General features: G+C 43.8%; 1 protein-coding gene across 4 annotated transcripts in view; it reads right to left on the reverse strand.

The window, feature by feature from the left end:
- Fbln5 (fibulin 5) overlaps nt 1–18,238 on the reverse strand; it is a 72,555-nt gene that overhangs the window by 25,001 nt on the left and 29,316 nt on the right. The window lies entirely within an intron of this gene.

Below are 18,238 nucleotides of genomic sequence, written 5' to 3' on the forward strand. Positions count from 1 at the left end.
CATAGGGGAGGAAACACAGCCGTTTGCACTATTCCTCAGCCTTTATCCTTCTTGACCTTTGTCAACCTTCTCTGGACATGCAGTACACCGACGACTCCTTCTTTCAATCTGGGTCTCTCCTGCCTACCCTTCCTCTTTCAAGATGGCAGCTGGATTTGCTCATTGACAGCTTCTCTCCACCTCTGCCAAAATGGACCAGCAGCAAGTCAGAAAAGTACCATTGAAAGCTGCCATTCAAATGGGAACAAAACACCCATGGAAGGAGTTACAGAGACAAAATTTGGAGCTGTGACGAAAGGATGGACCATCTAATGATTGACATATGCAGGGATCCATCCCATAATCAGCTTCCAAATGCTGACACCATTGCATACACTAGCAAGATTTTGCTGAAAGGACCCAGATATAGCTCTCTCTTGTGAGACTATGCCGGGGCCTAGCAAACACAGAAGTGGATGATCACAGTCAGCTATTGGATGGGTCACACGGTCCCCAATGGAGGAGCTAGAGAAATTACCCAAGAAGCTAAAGGGAACTGCAACCCTATAGGTGGAACAACAATATGAACTAACCAGTACCCGGGAGCTCTTGTCTTTAGCTGCATATGTATCAAAAAATGGCCTAGTGGGCCATCACTGCAAAGAGAGGCCCATTGGACTTGCAAACTTTATATGCCCCAGTACAAGGGAACGCCAGGGCCAAAAAGGGGGAGTGGGTGGGTAGGGTATTGGGGGGTGGGTATGGGGGACCTTTGGGATAGCATTGAAAATGTAAATGAGGAAAATACCTAATAAAAAAATAAAAATAAATAAAAAAAAGAAAGCTGCCATTCACTGTGTGGTTTGCTGAACCCCACATTTATCCTCACAGGACTCCGTGAGCCCACTTTGCAGCTGGGCAAATGGAGCTGAGGAAACGGTAAACACAGAGGTACAAGCTCAGCCCATGCCTCCTCCTCTTGCCTGACTCAAGTCTCCTATGTGTGGAGATAACAGAGGACACAGCTGGGACCAAGCAGATGCAGGCGGGGCTACCCAAGGGAAGCGAGCTATTACTGACTTCTCTACAACCCACTTTGCATATCTGCCTGTTGATGCTACAAATTGCAGACTCTCTCCCCATCCACTCAAAAGGTATCTGTGGGCTGAGGACACAGTATACCTGCCTGATGTGCCTGAGGTCCTGAATTCAACCACAGATAACATGTTTGCATGTGTGGAGTGGAGCTAGGAGGCTCCAGGACCCTAAAGTGTGAGCTCCTTGAGACGAGCTTTTACATCAATTAGCACTCGTTTTATCGTGCTGTGTGCTCAGGAAGCCAGCATAGCTGAACGTACTATTCAACCAGGTAAGCAGCAGTATCCTCAGGTTAAGTGACAACCCACTATCCACAACAAGCCAACACTAAGAAAACTGATGAATCCCTGATAGACTCCAAAGTAACAAGGTGACTGGTTTCCATGGGGAGCCAGTCGTCACTGCTCTGGACATGAATCTCCCCAAGAGTCTTGGTTCGAGGCAGAAGCACCTTCATTCCACCCTGACAAACTCCTGCCCCTGCTCTTTGCCTCCCCCTTCTACCTCAGCTCAGCCCATACAGCCCAGCCTCCCTGGGGAACCAGGAAGTAATGCTTGGCCAGTGGCCACTCCTGTCCCAACCTACTTCCAAGCTTATGACAATAAATAACGCCACCATCAGCCAGGACATATTTACATTTTCCCAGCAGAGAGTGATGGATGGAGGTTATACCCTGGGAACAACTTTGGGAGTCTCTGTTCTTGTCTCTGACCTGAGGAGAATGGTGAGTGAATGTGACCAGGAGGAGGTGAGGAGGAGCTATTGGAAAGCCATGGTGACAAGTACCCAAGCCTCTGCCTTTGTGTGACATGTAACATAAACAACATGCCTACAGAAAAGTCCTGCAGAAACCAAGCACAGCACACTCGTCTCAGGAGGACACATAGGACTTCAACATGGGTTTATTGCACACACACACACATACAGCATTCAAGCCTGGAAACAAAACCTTTCAAGTTTGTCTTTTTTCAAAACTCTACTGCTTTTTACCATACTAAAGACTGTACTCTGTTATTTTATATATAGATATATAATTGAAAATGTAGGGCCAACAAGATGGGTCAGTTAATAAAAGAAAGAAAGGCACCTGCCATCCCTAACAACCTGAATTCAATTCCTGGAATTGATATGATGGACAGAGAGAACTGACTCACACAGTTTGTACTCTGAGCTCCATGCCATAGCATGACTACCTATACATACATACATACACACACACACACACACACACACACACACACACACACACACACAAGTGCATATGCACATATACAGACACATGCATACACATGTAAACACACACATACATGCCTGCATGAACTTAAACACACACATTTAATTAATGAATTTAAATTTTTAGATTTAATTTTCACTTAATTCAATTAACTTTTACTATATATTTTAAATGGACTTGTCTACATAATATCTGTTTTGAGAACCCAGTGGATCCATAGATCCCTGGAACATGAGGACTGTTAAATCCCAGCCAGGCTTCCTCAGCCAACTAACTGACAGGATTTTGGAATGTGGAATTTTAAAGTGGCCATCACCCTGCAAAGCACTGTCAGCTTACACACCTGCTGGAGGAGCCCAAACTGAAAACGTTCAGTCTGCGTTTCCACAAGGGGGTGAACGAGGCTGTGCAGATTCCAGCTCAGAGCTGAACTGCTTACATTAAATACATCTGACTTAAATAACAGAAGGAAAAATACATAGAATGGCTCCAAGGACATTCTTTGGCAGGGTGTCATTTTCTGCATCAGTGGAAAAGCACAAGTTATGGCAACCTGAGCAGGTGTCATTATCCTTGTGTGCAATCATGTCTGTTTCCTTTCCTGTGTGATAGTTAGGAATGGTCTCCTCGGAGAAAAGAATGCTGAGAGAGTACAATCACTTATTCATTCATGTATTCATTCTTTATGCTGTGGTTTTGTGTGTGTGTGTGTGTGTGTGTGTGTGTCCTTGAGAATGTGTGTGTGAGTGAGTATATGTGTGTGTATGTATGCATATGTATGTGAGTGTATGTGTGAGTGCATTGTGTGAATGTGTGTGTGAGTGTGTGTATGTGTGTGTGAGTGTATATGTGAGTGTGTGTGAGAGTGTGTGTGAGAGTATGTGTGAATGTGTGAGTGCATCTGTGTGAATGTGTGTGTGAGTGAGTGTGAGTATATTTATGTATGTGTGAGTGTGTGTATGTGTGTGTGTGTGTGAGTGTGTGTGAGAGTGTATGTGTGTATGTATATGTGTGTGAATGTATGTGTGTGTATATATGTGTGAATGTATGTGAGTGTATTTGTGTGTGTGTATGTGTGTGTATGTTTGAGTGTATGTGAGTGTATGTGTGTATGTGTCTGTCTGTCTGTCTGTCTGTCCAAACATCCAGCCCTCCTAACACATCGACCAGCTCCCTGCTTCCTCTCAGGACCTGCAGCCTGAGTCCACTGCCTGGGTACCTGGAGGAGTCTACCACGGTAATTGTGGCTGGTCTCTCCCCAGGTGGGAAAATGTCCCTCTGCTGTCCAGGTGACTAGCCTTTTAGCCTTTAAGGAAAGTGCTCATGACATTTTCTGGAACCCGGAAAAGCCTGGTGTGCTCCCGCCCCGAAAGAAATCCTCGCCTCACCAAACCTCACGGCTTTGTTGTTCCGTGAGGCACTGTGTCCTTCACGTGTCCCCAGCATGGTCTTCTCGGCGACAGACAACTCGGAAGAGCCATCAGACCAGTCACTACTGTGCTTTGATACCTTTTTAGGAAAGCCACGGGCAGAGTGGATCCCTGGACCCAGGACAGTGCTCAACATGAAGTAACTCATCCAGCATTTCATGTTACTCACCAAGTGTCATCATTTCAGTCAGACAATGAGCTGTCATGGGCAGGTAGGCAACAGCTGTGTGAAGGCAGGTTGGCCCTCTACATCTGGGCAAGGCCTCACAGAGGCACCAAATGGAGGGACCGGCTTCTCTCATCACTGCACAACATCCAACCACCCTGGGGACAACAAAATGTTCCTCCCCTCTGACTCTAGAGTCAGCATGAGACGGGGCTGCCTTCCACAAGCTGCCACAGGCCCTAGACCCTGGAGCAAAAGTGTCCAGTGGAAGCCAAGTCTGACTGGCACTCCAATCTCTCTGTTCTGAAGACATTGTGGGTATCCTGCTGCTGACTTGAGCTCAGTTGATGTCCCATCTCAGAAAGCACCACACACCTTTTTTGTCACATATGAAATGGTTTCAAGGGCAGCCTTAGTGTTTGTTGATTCTCAGTTAATTAGCTAATAATTTCCATATATGACTACAATAGACAATGTTCCATCATAGGTACATTGCAGTGTGAATAGCATGCAAATATATGCCTGCTGGTGCTATATGTGTATACTCACATAGAAGTGCTCTACCTTGTGACAGTCACTCTGAAAGTTAACAGTGACGTATTTACACTATTTTCATATTGATAATTCTAACTGAAGGAAGATGTTCTTTGAAAACGTGAGCTGGGGAGCTGGCTAGGTGGCTCAGAGTACTTGCTCTCTTTCCAGAGGATCCAAGTTTGGGTCCCAGAATCTACATGAAGAGGCTCACAACCACCTGCAATTCTAGCTCTAAGGAATCTGGCCCCTCTTCTGATCTCTGCGGACATCCACACCCGTGTGAGATGTACTTACATAGACACATATGTGTAAACAAAAATAAAAAATGTTCTAAAGTTATATAAGCTGAATGTGGAGGCTCATGTCTGTAATCCCAGTTCCTAGGAGGCTAAGGCCAGAGGATTACCAAAAATTTAAGACCAGCTTAGGCTACCCACTGAGTATCTGGCCAAGTAGGCCGACATGGCAAAACAATTGTGGGCGGAAAAAGACAAAACACTGAGTTAAAATTTAAAAGCGTAAGTGACAGGACTGGTGTGGCAGCTCAGTAGATAAAAGCGCTGGCGCTGAGCCTGGTGGCTGGCATTTGAGTTGATTCCAGGACTCAAGTGGTACAAGGGGAACATGGACTCACATAAGAAATTCTCTGACCTCCACATATGCACCTTAAAATATAGAAGTAAGAGGATACACACACACACACACACACACACACACACACACACACAGCTCTCCCATGCCACAGGGAGAGCATTTTCTAAGCCATACTCACAGCACCAAAGTTTAAGAGGGAAAAGAAAACCACCAATGGACTGAGAACTCTTCAGAAATGGCTGTCATGAAAAAGAATAAGAACTTGAGGAACTGGCATTGATGAATGTGGGCCCAGGTGATAACTGGGAAGCATAGAATGTACCCCAGCACCCTCCCCTGGAACCTGCTGGTGTGTGGAACCTGCTGCCTCCCAAGGATACTCACCCCAACACCAGTGCCTACCACAGAACCAGTGCTTGGACATCCCCATGTATTTGCCAGTGTCAAGTTGTCCCTACCAACCATGGAAGATGGGGAAGTCTGGCTTCTGCCTCCTGTGGGCCATGGTCAAGAATTTAACAGAGACACCCAAGACCTTATCACTGAAGCTCACTGGGCTGTGTGGACATGGCCAGGGCCTCTCTCCCTCATATCCCCCACACACACTACACACACACACAAATACTACATACACACACTACACACACACACACACACTACACACACACACACACACTACACACACACAACACACACAACACACACACTACACACACAATACACTATACACACACACTACACACACACACAACACACTATACACACACACTACACACACACACACAACACACTATACACACTATACACACACACTACACACATACAACACACACTACACACACACAACACACACACACACATACACACAACACACACACAACACACACACACACTACACACACACAACACACACACAACACACACACTACACACACACACACTACACAGTTGGAGACTATGGCAAGAGGAGAAAAATGGCAGACACCATCCTTCAGCATCATCTCACTTTCCACCTCTGTACTCTGAGTCCTTCTAGGATGACAGACAGCAGAAACATGAAGAGACGTGGCTTACAGAATTCCATAGCCACTCCTCAACCCTGCTCAGTCTGAATTTTCCCTTTCTGTGCCCAAACTCCAATCCTGTGAACAAGTGGAGCTGATTTAGGGAGCCTCTGCTGAACGTGCCTGTTCTAGTGTGAGAAAAGCCATCAGCCAAAGGGAAACATTCTTGCTGGGCAACAGCCCTCTAAGAGTACTTCACATCCACACCTTCCCAAGGGCTCCAATCTTCCCTTTTGGACACGGCAGAAATAATTTCTGTGGTAGTAGATTTTTAGCCGGTGAAACAACATGTTTTTCCAGCCCATTTTTGGTTCCTTCCTTGCCCAAGCTAATGGGGTTTGATAAGAACTGGGAGAATAATACTGCCACATTCCTGCACCTCGGCAGGAAGGCTATTCCAGCCCGGCTGCTGGGCTGGGCCACTGCCATTTTTTCAGGCAGCCCAATCCAGCCAAGCCTGGAAGCCACACAGGACCTACTTCCCAAACACCTGCTTAATTAAAGACCTCAGCGTTTGAGAACTCGCTTGCTAAATTCCTCGCACATCTGCACTCCATGTGCCTGATGGTCTTGCATGATCATTAGGAGTCAAAAATCCCTCTATGTTTACAGCCCTTTTCTCAGTTCTTGATATTAAGCACTGTGCCACTAATTAGGCAACAAATGTGTGGTCCATTTCCCGAACAACAACAAAAGAATCCTTCCATCTTGGATGAAACCAGCTGGAATCTGAGACCCAGACTCTCCCTGGATGTTATTCATCTATCCATAAAGTGAGAGGTTGGAGGAGTGTTCTCAGATGGCCTTAGCTCTCATCTTCCACAGAGACTAAGTATGTCAGTAATGAGGATCATATTGGTTGGGGGGGGTAATTATTTTCATCCACAGAATGCATGATAAACAGCAACTGGCTGAGCTTGCTTTCAAAATGGGGAGTGAATTGGCCAAGTTCATTCCACTTGTGCCAGAGTACGGGTGGCCACTGCTGTGAAGAAGAGACGATACAGGGGTTTTCTCAAGCATCATGAGACAAGATGTTCTCAAACTAAGAGGATCAGCCTGCTGGTTGGCAACCTGCACATGGTATTTAGGGGCTTAAGACTTAGGCCATTATCGTGACTTTAAAGCAAACAGCATAGCACTCAAATTAGATTTCCACTTAGTAAATTCTTGCCATTTGTCCATCAACAGAGAAGAGGTTTGGGTGTGTACCAGGCAGCATTTTCTCTGTCCACACGAATCACTGACTACATGAGATTGTCTGGGGTTGAAACTTGGCACGCTGTGCTGTTTTGAAGTGATTTAAATGAGTCTGGGGCAGAGGAATATATGGGACAGTAATGCTTTTCAACTTTCATGTATATGTGAATCAGTGAGGATCTTGTTAAAACAGAATTCTGAGATGCTGTTCACTTGACAGCTCCCTGGTGACACCAACACATGTGGCTCAGGGACTACACTTCGAGTAAGAAGGTGCTACACTCCTCTGACCGCTGCTGAGTTCTGTGCCCACATAATATGCTTAGGCTTTCGGGGAGTGTTCGAGATAAACTGTTGGGGGTGGGGAACAGGATTAGATATCTAAAACTCAATTCTTTAAGATAAAGCCTGGTAGATACAATAGTACACTCAGTCCTTGGTATCCATGGGTTCTGCAGCCACAAACTCACCCAGCTGCAGATTTAGGACATGTGGAAACTGGAAGTCTACCAACTTTATTCCCCCCACACACACCACTTTAACAGCATCTTACTATGTTGCCATGGCTGGCTTCAAAGGCTCAACCCTTCTACCTCTGTCTCTTCCCAAGTGGTAGGGTGACACACATCAAGCAGGTTTTTGTCTCATCATGGGTTCCCACCCAAACAACACAATATAGCCACTACTTGCATAGCATTCATGTTGTATCGGGTGTTGTCACAAGCAGCCTAGAGATGGTTGAGTATTTTGGTGGATAAGCAGATTATGCACAAAAACTAGGCAAGTTTGTAGTAAGAGACATGAGTATCTGAGGATCCTTATATCCAAGGAGCTCCTGACGATACCCCTCCCCCATGGATGCACTGAGAATTCAGGGTATTATTAAAACCCCTAGGGGGTGCTGGGTGAGAGGCTAAGAGTGCACACTGACTGCTCCTTCAGGGTATGGAAGCATAGGTTCCATACTCACATCTGGCAACCCTCAATGACCTGCAACTCCAGCTCTGTGGGATCTGATGTCATCTGATGTCATCTTCTGGCTATCATAGGCAGGAGCACGTGCATGCTCACACATGTACATGCCCACACAGACACACACATATAGACGTAATTTAAAATAAAATAAATCTTTTAAAATAAATAAATAAAACTCCTAATATAGCCTGACCCACACACAGTACACACTCACCTCTACAATTCAATCCTGTGCTACCGGGCACCTACAGCAGCACATATCTTGAAAGTCCTTCCCTCCTATTGGTCCCCTAGCAGTGTTGGGTTTTCCATGAGTGTAAACTCAGTCCCCAAATCTTAACTAAGTTCTTAGAAACAGCCCCCCCCCAAGGTCATGGCCAAAGTGCAGAGATCCCAAGCAGGAGAAAGGTCAAGATTTTCCTACAAGACATGGTATTATTTCTCCACCAAATCTGTAAGATTTGCTCATAAATGCATGGATCTTATATCCTGAAATTTTCCTGGCTCCCCAAATGCACTGTTTTCTTGTCTTCTCTGAGCCAATTCCTCCACCTCATTCTTTTTACATTTCATTTTGAGACAGGGTCTCACTCTGCAGGCCTGGCTGCCTTAGAACTCCCAAAGATCCATCTGCTTTCTGCCTCCAAAGACCTGGGCTTAACGTCAGGCACTACCATGCCTAGGATACTCCTGTCTGCTTTTCCTCAGTGTTGCAGTCTGTGAACTACACACACACACACACACACACACACACACACACACACCAGGGCTCTATCTTAATTAATGACACCACCACTTTTCAGTGGGGAGTGAGGGATAGGATAAAGACCTCAAAGCTCTTTGACCCTTTTTAAGTCTCAGAGGAGGGTACCACCCTCATGACCTCATCCAAACATTATCACCTCCCAAGATGATGATCCATCACACTGGGGATCGGCACATCAACATATTAACCAGGCAGGGCACAGACTTTCCCAACCATGCCTGATAGATATAGCTTCCTCTGTCTTCCTCAGAAGATTCAACATCCCAGAGAAAGTTTATTCTGAGAAGTGTTGAGGAAAGAAAATAATGGCCCTCCCTGCCCCGAAAGCACATATCAGCAGCACCCCTTAGGATTCAAGTAGAAGCCCAATCTATTTTTCCATCCAGAGCAAAACCCTCATGAGCCCTGATACTCGTGTGAGAGTATGCAGGTGTGCAAATCCACCCCCAAGGAATTAATCAGTCCAGCAGCAGCAACAAACGTTCCCTCCTGGGCTACCCTCAGAGCTCCCTTAGTACGAAAAGCTTCAGGTGTGCCCTTCCCACCCCTGAGGTGAGAGGGCCCTTGATCAGACTCTCAGTCCTTCACCTGGTCACCAGGACAAACCTGCACACATTGCTGATGCATTCTCCTGCATCTCAGCTTCCTTATCACTGATAGGAACCACATCCCCCGCTCTCCAAGAGCTTGCACCAAGTACAGAAGACCAACAGAGCTCCTAAGTACGTAGATGGAACCAGGGCATGGTTCAATTGGTAGTGTGCTTGCTTCACAAACACAAGGACTTGAGTTCAATCCTCAAAACCTACGTAAAAACGGACAAGGTAGCACAGGCTAGTGAGATATGTTGAAGGATCCCTGGTGCTTGCTGGTCAGCCAATCTAGCCTAATTGATCATCTCCAAGCCAATGAGAGAACCTGTCTCAAAGGAAAGGAACACGATGCAGAAAATGACATCCAAGGTTATCCTCCAACCTTTATACATGTGCACAGCACAAACACAAAAACACACATACAAAACGCACAATGACTTCTTCACTAACAGTATCTCACCATATCTTCCCGACTTCTCTCTGAGGTTTGCACTGCTAGTTCGTTATAACAGTGAGTCAAGGCACATGCCCCAGCCAGCAGAGTGAATGATCCGTGGAGCAAGGATTTGAGCTCTGTATCCCACACTTACCCATCATCAGGACAATAAACCCTCGTGGGACATAAACAAACTCAGGTTCCTTGCCTCAGGGATGCTGGGAAGACTGACTAGAGCTACTCTCTGCAGTTACATGTGACAACTTGGGGGAGTCTTGATGACATTCTGTTAAGCAAAGCAGGCCAGTTGCAAAGGACAGATATTTACTACCTGACCCCTCTCCTGTGACATGTCCACGGGAGTCAAACAGAGCCAGAGAGTAGAATGATGGTTTCTAGGAGAAGAGATGGTTACTCCATAGGTGCAGAGTTTTCAAGTTGAAAGATGGAGTTCTAAGATCTGAGGTCTGCTTCATGTCAGTGTAAATACACTCAACATGGCTGAGCAGTAGCCCCTGAAGATAGCCGAGGCAGCACATTTTATGTCATGTATGTTTTCCACAATGCAGAAGTTAATGGCTGAGAATCAAAGACTATTTCTTCACTTGGCTTTACTCCAACTTTTACAAACTGTTCCTAATCAGAGAGATAAACAAGTGACCTGTGCCCGACATCTAAACCCAGAAGGAAGACCACAGCAGCCATGCTGTGCCCTAAGGATCTCAGCTCTGTGTGCAAACAGCCCACATGTCCTCTGCAACTTAGTGTTACTGCATGGGACCCAAGAAGCAGGGAGAAAGAAGATGGAGATGAAAAACAGGAAAGCAGAGAGACAATAGAAGGAAAATAACTACAAAGAGTTCTGAATTATAATGGAGGGTAAATCCTGGGTCCAAAGGGCAACAGGGAGGTAGCCACAGGGGAGCTGGGGCCAGACCTGGTTCACATCCTCCTGACCTCACTTTTTAGACACATAATGTAAAACAAATTCTGAGGGGTTCTTTTTGTCAGTCCCTAAAACCCTGATTTGTTTGTTTGGTTGTTTGTTTCATGTATAGAGAGAATTAATGACGATAGCAACTGGGTAGGATCAATTGCAAGCCAAGTCCTTATCACAATGCCAGTCAGGAACTGGTCTTCCCAGTCAGGGACTGGTATTAAGACAAGAGTGTTTCACTGTTTTACTAGCGGAGGAGGAGAAACAGGAGGATCTGTCTTCTAAATGAAAAGAGAGGAAGAAAGGTGTGAGAGCCAAGCTCAAATCCCAAACTGGCTCCACAGTGACCTTCAGGGATGCCTTCCTACACAACACCACCCCCTCTTAAAAAAAAAAAAAAAAGTCTCCAGAGAAGCTGACAGACCGGATCCTCTGAGAGCTCAGGTGTCTACCTGAGCAGAGGCAGGCAGAGGAGGCCCCCTGGAGGACACAAGAGGAAGGGATGCCAAGAAGTCTGGCTTGCCTCAGCATACAAAGCAGGTATACACAGGGCATTGTAGTCAGGTAGGAAAAAGTTAATGCAAGGGGTAGCCTGATGGGGGAGACTCTCCTGATGCCACTTAAGAAAGAACTTGAAGCATAGTGTGCTATTCTGCTCTTTCATTAGGCAGGCATGCCCATTATAATTAATTACTGTTATAGAGAGATGGCTAGTTTGTTGCAATATAGAAACATGGCTATGTTTACAAATACAGGGGCAGATGCTCACAGCCAACCATTGGACTGAGCACCAGATACCCAATAGAAGAGTTAGAGAAAGGACTGAAGGAGTTGAAGGGGTTTGCAACCCCATAGGAAAAACAACAATATCAATCAACCAGACCCCCCAGAGCTCCCAGGGACTAAGACTTCAACCAAGGAGTACACATGGCTCCAGCTGCGTATATAGCAAATGATGGCCTTGTCAGGCATCAATAGGAGGAAAGGTCTTTGGTCCTATGAAAGCTTGATAGATGTCCCAGTGCAGGGGAATTGAGAGGAGGGAAGTGGGAGTGGGTGGGTGAGTAGAGGAACACTCTTATAGAAGCAGGGGGAGGGAGGATGGGATAGGGGGGCTCTGGGAGGGGGGGGACAGGGAAAGGGGATAACATTTGAAATGTAAATAAAGAAAATATCCAACTAAAAAAAAAGAAACATGGCTATGTTTGTATAACACAGCCTTTACAACATATATATGTATATACATTATAAATATATAATAAATATATATGTTATAAACATTGCCGGGCTGGTGAGATGGCTCAGTGGGTAAGAGCATCCGACTGCTCTTCCGAAGGTCCGGAGTTCAAATCCCAGCAACCACATGGTGGCTCACAACCATCTGTAACGAGATCTGACTCCCTCTTCTGGAGTGTCTGAAGACAGCTACAGTGTACTTACATATATAATAAATAAATAAATAAATCTAAAAAAAAACCAAACCATTGCCATGTTTTTATATATTATATGAACATGCATTCAGTGTTTCTATAGCACAGTTTTATAGCGTATGTGTGCTATCTATAACATGTATATGAATATATAACTAACATATATATTAATATAACATAATTGATATATTAATTATATATTGATGTATTGTATATAATTATATATTTATATATGTTATAAACATTGCCATGTTTCCTAGGATTTGCTCTGACATCAAAATGTCCTGGTATCTCCCTATGGACTCCTCTCTGGACCTATTTGACAGACATCTCATCAAAATGTCTTTTCTGCCAAAAAGACAGAATTGATGATTATTTTTTCCCACATTACCATGCCAAAGTACTTATTGACTCATAGAGGGAACTGTGCTGCTCAGCTAGAGCTTCATGTTACTTCCTTTGCTACATCCACTCCAGTAGTGACACCTGTGACAGGCCCCAGAAACCTAGACGCTGTCCCGAGGTGAAAAGTTCACAGAGACTTTGTCTCCTGGAACTGTGGCATCCCACAGCACATATGCTCCAATTTTGTCCTTGTGTTAGTCAGAGTACAAGTCTGTGTGCTTTCCCTTACTATTGCTTTATTATAAGTGCCTCTAAGGATTGATTTTGACAGCTAAGTTAGATTCCTCACCAGTCCTGGGCAGTCCTTAATGGGCTTTGAATTCGGTAAGAATGTTGCCTTTTCAGTGACATTCAGAATTGCCTCTAGTATTGTAAGAGAGATAGTGAAAGAAATCAGGCATTACTATCTACTATCTAGAGTTAGAAATCTCAGGGCAAGCTTAGCAAAGTATGTATACTTAGAGTCTTCATTACAGTCAGGTATGGCAGACTACTTATTAGTAGAAAGTCCCCCCCACACACACACAATCACTTAGAAAAATAGCCAAGTTACTCCCCATATGCAGGAATTTACCATTATCTAGGAAGAAGGAAGGTTGTGGTCTAAGGAGGAACCAGAGTAGATACTTAGAACTATAGATAGCTGAGTTACACCCATACACAGGAATTTACAATGGCCTAGGGGGAAGGTGGACTATACAATAGACTAGAATAGGAACTATGTCAAGGGCATGAAGCCCTTGCCCCTGACTTCTAAGATTAAGTTGACCATGGGTAGGGCTGCTTTTGATCCCAGTTGTTAACATTGAATTTTATCCCAGTTGGTTCCTGTTAGCTTTTTGTACACATTCCTCTGTTTTGTGTAAAAGTCACTTATAAGATTGGTGCTCGCTTTGAGACAAACTACATTCAGATACCACACTCCCTTGTGTCTTGTCTGTTTGTCACCCCCTTTTCATCGCCAACTCCATTGCCCACCTGTCCAGAACCCCGAGTTCTCCCGAAGATTGAGGAGAACCCTGACTGAGGCTGGTCCGCCGCATTCCTTCATTTAGCCAACTGTACTGATTGGTGCTGAACACATTGGGCATTTCCAATCTTTGTCTACTGCTCTTCATGAGCAGAACTAAGTCTGGTTTTTATTCCCATACATCCTTTTAGGCAAGTCGAAGACATTACCACCTTGTTATAAATGATAAAAGTGGCAGAGATGGTTAGTTAATTTTTCAACTAGCCAACTGCTAACTAGGTTGATGTCAATCCCTTCATTTTTTTTTCTTTAAACAAAAGCATCAGGGCTGGAGAGATGGTTCAGAGGTTTCGAGCACTGACTGCTCTTCCAGAAGTCCTGAGTTCAATTCCCAGCAACCACGTGATGGCTCACAACCATCTGAAATCGAGTCCGATGTCTTCTTCTGGTGTGTCTGAAGACAGCTACAGTATACTCATACTCATAAAATAAATAAAAGCATCATGCCTGAGTTTGGGGGATTCAACAAGGTAAGAGATTCCCTTGAGGATCTGGGGAGATATCTCAGTTAGTGAAGTGCCTGCTGTGTAAGCATGAGAGCCTGTGTTTAGATCGCCAGTATTCATGTGAATGGTGATGTGTCTGTAACCCCAACACTAGACAGGCAGAGACAGAAGTATCCTTGGGCTTACTGGCCAGCTGTCCAGTCAACTCCAGATTCAGTGAGAGACCCTGTCTCAAAAAAATAAAGTGGAGAGCAGTTAATGGAGCAATCGATGCCGGCCTTTGGCTTCTGCATGAACTCATCCATGTAAACACATACATACCTACATACATACATACATACACACATACATACATACCACACACACACAAAGTGAGGGAGATTTACTGGGGGACATGCCATCTTAAATGAATTTACAGAATTATTGCCATTATAGAAAAATTGTCTCTCTACAGATCATAAAATAAATATGTGGGTCATTATCTAAATCTTTGATGTTTAAGACTGTGGTGGAGTCTCAAGTCAACAGTTTTACAAGCAGCAAACCTCCCATGTCTGCTTCTGGTACCAAAGTCTGAGGAAGTGAGCAGGGCAGAAGACTGTTCTTCAGGTCATTGAGTTTCTGAATGTGTAGGCTACTCTAAAACTCAATCTAACTGACAGAAGTGGATAGTCTGACTTCAGGAAGAGACAACTCCTGTGACAGATGGTTCATAGACATCATCATTCACTCTCTCTACAAACATTCACTAAGCAAATTCTATGTTCTTGGAACCTGGCTGGACACTACAAACATGAAAATAATAAACATATTCCAAATGAACTCCCCAGAACCTGTGTCGGGCAAACCATGTTTCCTGATGAGAATGCAATTAAATGGAAATCAATATGAAAAATATAAATCCTAGTAACTATAATTTGAAATTTTCACCACTATATTCATCACAGACTAAGATATAATCACAAAGAAAACTGGAATATTCTTTGATCTTAATAGTATGAAAAAGCTGTGTGCCCTAAGACAAAATGACATTTCAGTTGACAATAGACTACACATATTATTCTGTGCCCAAAAGATTGAAATGAAACTTTTAAAAATTAAGTAAAAGACACCTTAAATTTTTAAAAACTCTTTAATCTTTGATTTAAAACTAAATACAGCTTTTCCTGAGAACAGTAGTTCTCAACTTTCCTACTACTATAACCCTTTAATACAGTTTCTCATGTTGTGGTGACACCTCAACCATAAGAATATTTTTGTTGTTGCTTCATAACTGTAATTTTGCTACTGTTGTGAACCATAATGTAAATATCTCTGGAGAAAGGGGTCTGCCAGGGGTCTTAACCCACAGGTTGAGAACCAATGCCTTAGACTATGGCTAGCGTGTACTCCGACTCCACAGTGATGGCGCCAACTTAACAGCACGCCACTCCAGATTCTGCAGGAGCCAGTGAGAACCAGAGTTCTTCAGGTTCTGCCCACCCTGTCCCCTGAGTTTTTATAGTACCTTTCTAGTTTTAGATACACAAATAGTTATGGCCTCTCATACCCCCTCTCACCTACAGGGTATAAGTAAATACCCATGTGTTACAGTTGCCTGCAGCATTCAGTACTGTAACATGCTATATTGGTCTGTAGCTTGGGAATAAGGCTGAGCCAAGTCGTCCAGATGTGGAGGAGGCCATCAGTGTTGGCTTGGATGAGAGCAGCCGCTCCTCCCCATAGGCTCATATATCTGAATTCTTTGGTCCCCAATTGGTGAAACTATTTGGGAAGGATTAGAAAGTTTGGTCTTGCTAGGCGGTGGTGGTGCACACCTTTAATCCTAGCACTCAGGAGGCAGAGGCAGGCGGATTTCTGAGTTCGAGGCCAGCCTGGTCTACAAAGTGAGTTCCAGGACAGCCAGGGCTACACAGAGAAACCCTGTCTCGAAAAAAAGAAAAAAGAAAAAAGAAAGAAAGGAAGGAAGGAAGGAAGGAAGGAAGGAAGGAAGGAAGGAAGAAAGAAAGAAAGAAAGAAAGAAAGAAAGAAAGAAAGAAAGAAAGAAAGAAAGAAAGAAAGAAAGAAGGAAGGAAAGAAAGAAAGAAAGAAAGTTTGGTCTTTTTGAAGGACATGTGCCACTGGGGGTGGGCTGTGAGGTTTTAAAAGCCCACACAATTCCCATTTAGCTCTCTCTGCCTCATGCTTGTGTCTCAATATTTAAGCAGTCTACTACTCTGATGCTGTGCCTGCTTGCCTGCCTGCTGCCATGCTGCTCCCCACTGTGATGGTCATAGACTCTAGCCCACTGAAAGTGTAAGCCTCAAACAAGCTCCTTCTTCTATATGTTGCCTTCGCCATGGTATATTCTCATAGCAATAGAAAAGTAACTAAGACTTTATCCCATCTTGGTCTGTGTATGTCCACTCCAAAATGTCCACATGAAGACAAAATTGCCTGACAACACATTTCTCAGGACACATTCCCATTGTTAAATAACATGTAACTATATATTCAAACTTGTAGAACATATGATGTGTGGGGTGGGGAGGTTGTCTCAAGTGCTGATAAAGAAAATTTTTCACATTTAAAAATTAATAAATTATGTCCCAATCCTGAGGAATTATAAAAGGGAAAAAAGAAACCCAACACTTAAAAAGAAGACAGTAAAGATCACAACAGAGGATGGGACAGATGGCTCAGTAGTTGTGAACATTTACTACCTCTGCAGAGAACCTGAATTCAGTTCCCAGCACCAGCAGACAGCTTACAAATGCCTGGGACTCCAGTCCCAGGGGACCCATTACTCTCTTCTGGGGGCACGCACACACCTATCTATACACAGACACGCACACACATACTGGATGTGTACATACCTACCTGTTCACAGACATACACATACACAATTTAAAATAATATTTTTGAAAAATAACAGCAGAAAAGAATAAAAAGAAGGGAAAAATTGAAAAGAAATGAGTTTACCAAAGGCAGAGATTGGTTCTTTAAAATGGTTAAACTGTTCTATGACTTGGAAACATATTTGTCACTAAAAAAAAACAAAAACAAAAAACAAACAAACAAAAACAGGTTAAAGGGCTAGAAAGGTGGCTCAGTGATGCTCTTGTAGAGGATCCAAATTTAGTTCCCAGCACCATCAGGTTGCTCACAATCACCTGTATGTACCACCAGTTCCAGGTCACCTGATGACACTGGCTTCAGCAGACTCTGTTACTCATGTGCCCATACATATAATTTAGAATAATAAAAAAAATAAATACTTTTGAGTACAAAAAAATATTAGAAATGAAAATAGAAAATGAACTGTGGCTGCAGCATGGAATCAAAAGATCGTTCAGAGGATGTAGGGAAAAGTTCATTCAAATGAATCTAAAAACATAAATGAAGTCATCTTTAGAAAAACACAACTTTGCAAAACTCCTGAGGGAGGAATTAAGAGCCAGATGTAGTGATTCCTGTCTAGAAACCCAGCACTCAGAAGGTGGAGGCAAGGAGTGTTGCCAGTTTATGAACAGCTCCGACTACATAGTGAGTTTGAGCCAAGCCTACATTACATAGCAAGACCATCGCTGGAAAAAAAAAAAAAGGAGAGAGAGAGACTAGAAAGTCCAAATAGTCAAATTACCCCATAATTGTAAAGAATTTACATTGGCAGCTGAAAACCTTCCCATTCACACACATACAAAAATACCAGACCTCGGTGATCTTACAGGCAAATGCTAATGAAGTTTCCATGAACCAGTCCATGAATAGACCAGTTTAGCTTTCCAGAGAATAAGGAAGAAAAAACATCTCACTCTATCAAGATGATATGATACCAGAATCAGCCAGCATAATTCAAAACAGGAATGTGAAAGGCCACTTTAATTTGTAGATATTGCTGTCCAAAATCTTAAACAAAGTGCTAGACAAACAAATCA

Source organism: Mus musculus, chromosome 12 (genome assembly GCF_000001635.26).
Source record: "Mus musculus strain C57BL/6J chromosome 12, GRCm38.p6 C57BL/6J".
Taxonomy (NCBI): domain Eukaryota; kingdom Metazoa; phylum Chordata; class Mammalia; order Rodentia; family Muridae; genus Mus; species Mus musculus.